This window comes from Oryx dammah, unplaced genomic scaffold (assembly GCF_014754425.2).
Source record: "Oryx dammah isolate SB20612 unplaced genomic scaffold, SCBI_Odam_1.1 HiC_scaffold_4, whole genome shotgun sequence".
Lineage (NCBI taxonomy): Eukaryota > Metazoa > Chordata > Mammalia > Artiodactyla > Bovidae > Oryx > Oryx dammah.
In genome coordinates, this window is record NW_024070188.1 from 13,900,792 (window position 1) to 13,904,210 (window position 3,419).

General features: G+C 48.9%; 1 pseudogene; it reads right to left on the reverse strand.

Annotated features, from left to right (window-relative positions):
* Nucleotides 1–399: 399 nt before the first annotated feature.
* Nucleotides 400–1,626, reverse strand: LOC120863102 (annotated as a pseudogene).
* Nucleotides 1,627–3,419: the final 1,793 nt, after the last annotated feature.

Sequence of the window (3,419 nt, forward strand, 5' to 3'; positions counted from 1 at the left end):
TGCAGAATTTTTTTTTTTATTTTAGTTTTTTATATGTTTCACACGCACACATAACAACATAGCTGAAATAAACTTGTTTTGTTAACCTGGTATTACTTGTTATGGATAAAATACTAAAATCAAGCAAGTTGTGTTTTGATTAAAGAACTTAAGCATTTGGTTTTGGTTATCATAAACCTACTGATCTACTAAGTAAAACTTTTTATTTAATTTAATTTAATTTTTTTTTTTGGATAATAGGTGCTAGGTCAATTCAGTCGTGCCTGACTTTTTGTGACCCCATGGACTGTAACCGGCCAGGCTCCTCTGTCCCTGGGATGGCACCAGCTTTATTTCTTCCAGGGGCCTGAGGAGCACTGGGGATAGGAGTAGTTATGGGAGAGCTGTATGGTCATGGCCTTAGGTGGTGGGCATCTGGGGTGCCTCAGCTTGCGAGTGCCCATTTGGTGTCACCAGTAAAGCCACTGGGGGAGACGGGCGCTGCTCTTCTTTCACAAGGCACAGGCAGGCAGTGGCCACAAGCCCAACTCGCTCTAGGACAGGGCGCTTCATCTCGCGCTCCAGAAGCGCGTGCACACTTTGAAGGTACTCTCAATGCAGTTGTGCTGGCGGAAGAGTGGGTTAGCCACCGGGCTGCCCCATCGCCCAAGCTGTGCTTGCAAGAGGAAGCCAAGCCGAGCAGCGACAGCACCGGTTGGAAGCTCTGTAGCTCTGGGTTGACATCTGTGCAGAGGATCATGCGCTGGCATGGTTTGGCAGCGGCTCCAAGTCCGGCGTGAGGGGCTTGGCCAGGAGCGAGTTCTCGAATGTGTTGTGCAGTTCCAGCCTGTTGGTACCGCCCAGCATCCGCTCTGCTGTGTAATAATCCAGGACACGCTTGCCGTTGCCCACGTATAGCACGTGCTTGATGACCACGCAGTGACCCGGCTCCTCGCCCTGCAAGTAGAGCGCTGCGTCACTGTGTACCAGCACATCGTATACCACGCTGCTCTTGGACACCTCCTTGGAGTGGAACTGTGTTGGCACCGACGGGTTTTACCCGTCATTGTTGCCAGGTGGCTGTAGCTCACGATGGACAAGGTCTTGAGGCCAGAGACAATAAGGAAGTCCGTGAGCACGAACCTGACCTTGGTCTGGCCCGACTGACAGTCGTCTCCACCCACAAAAACACGGCACTGCCACGTGAGCTCCAGGGTACCAGGCGCTGGCGTGCTCTGTGAGTACCCACCAAGGAAAGCGCAGCCCTTCAAGATGCTGGCCACCCTGGAGAGCGTGGAGGGCAACACTTCCAGGCCCAGCTGGACGGTGCGCAGCAGGCTCTCAGCGGTGTCCCTGAGACCCAGGAGCACTTCGCAGAAGCGCTCAAGGTTGGCGGTCCACACGGTGAGGATGTCTCCTCCGGCTGCTGCGTGTGTGCGCGCGTGCCCGGGAGGACGTCGTCGACGTGCGCGCTCTGGTTAGTTAGTTGTGAGGAACTCGGGGGATACAGACAGAGCCGAGAGGGCACAGAGTCTCCAAGAGCGGCCACGATAGCTCCTGCAGAGCCTGTGAGTGCGTGTCACCTCCTGCAGGTTCGGAGATGATCACGCTCGAGTCGGAGAACGGGCGGTCGTCGAGCACCACCATGGGCGGTGAGCTGAAGTCACGAATAGCTCCTGGCCCTTGTTGTCCAGGCTCAGGCTAACGAGGGCCGTGGGCGTCAGCCAGTGGTTGTAGCTGGCCTCCTTGCGGCGGGTGCAGGTGGCCCAGGACAGGTGCAGTCCAGCATGGCAGGGCTCAGCCTGGAGTGGGTGTTCCCGTCCCGGCGAAGCAGGAGCCCGAGCTGGGGCAGCTGCTGGGCGCCCTGGAGGGTGAAGCACGTGGACCTGGCTTCGCTGTTGACAAATGTGATCCAGTACTTAATATAAGTCCTTGGCGTCCGGCTGTAGACCGCAGCGGGCTCTCAACCTTGAACTCGGTTTTCATCCATCACGGGGAATGGTGTGGAGTCGGCGGGGACAGCAGCAGGTGGCTAAGTAAAACTTTTTATAAAACTTTTAATACAGATATAAAGTTAATCATAATTTTTTTTAATTTAAGGAGATAACACATAACAGTTTAAGTTCAACTTGGTTTGATTCAAACATATCCTTCTAGACCTAAGACTATATGAAACATTTTATCTGGGGATTTCAATGAAAACGAGTCCCTTTGTGTGTATGGGTGTGTGTGTGTTTAAATTGGAGGATAATTGCTTTACAATGTTGTGTTGGTTTCTGCTGCACAAAATGCGAATTAGCTCTAAGTATACATATATCCCCTCCCTCCTGAGCCTTCCTCCCACCTCGCCCCACCCCACCTCTCTAGGTTATCACAAGAGCACCCGGGTAAGCTCCCTGTGCTGCACAGCTGCTTCCCACTAGCTAGCTGTTGTACACATGCTGGTGTGTACATGTTAGTGCCACTCTCTGGATGTGTCCCACCCTCTCCTTCCCCTCCTTGTTCACAAGACTGTCCTCACCTTTGGGTCATTCCTCCCCTGCAAATAGGTTCATCAGTACCATTTTTCTAGATTCCATATATATGTGTTAATATAGGATATTTGTTTTTCTCGTTCTGACTTAACGTCACTCTATATAACATGCTCTAGGTTCATCCACCTCAGTTCACCTGACTCAATTGCCTTTCTTTTTACAGCTGAGTAATATTCTGTTGTACATTTGTACCACATCTGTCCATTCATCTGTCAGTGGACATGTAGGGTGCTTCCATGTCCTGGCAATTGTAAATAGTGCTGCAGTGAACATTTTGGTATGCGTGTCTTTTTGAATTATGGTTTTCTCAGGGTATGTGCCCAGTAATGGGATTGCTGGGTCAAAAGGTAGTTTTATTTCTAGTTTTTAAAGAAATATCCATGTTATTTTCCATAGTGGTATCAATTTGCATTCCCACCAGCAGTGTTAGAGGGTTCCCTTTTCTCCACATCCTCTCCAATATTTATTGTTTGTAGATTTTTTGGTGATGGCCATTCTGACCGGTGTGAAGTGGTACCTCATTGTAGTTTTGATTTGCATGTCTCTAATAATGAGTGATGTAGAGCATCTTTTCGTGTGTTTGTTAGCCATCTGTGTGTCTTTGGAGAAATGTCTGTTTAGATCTTCTGCCCATTTTTTGATTGGTTGTTTGTTTTTCTGATATTAAGCTGCATGAGCCGTTTGTATATTTTGAAGATTAATCTTTTGTCAGTTGCTTTGCTTGCAACTCCTATTCTGAGGATTGGCTTTTAACCTCATTAATAGCTTCCTTTGCTGTGTAAAAGCTTTTAATTTTAATTAGGTCCCTTTTGTTTTTATTTCCATTACTCTAGGAGGTGGGTCAAAGAGGATCTTGCTGTGATTTATGTCAAAGAGTGTTTTCCTATGATTTTCTATAGGAGCTTT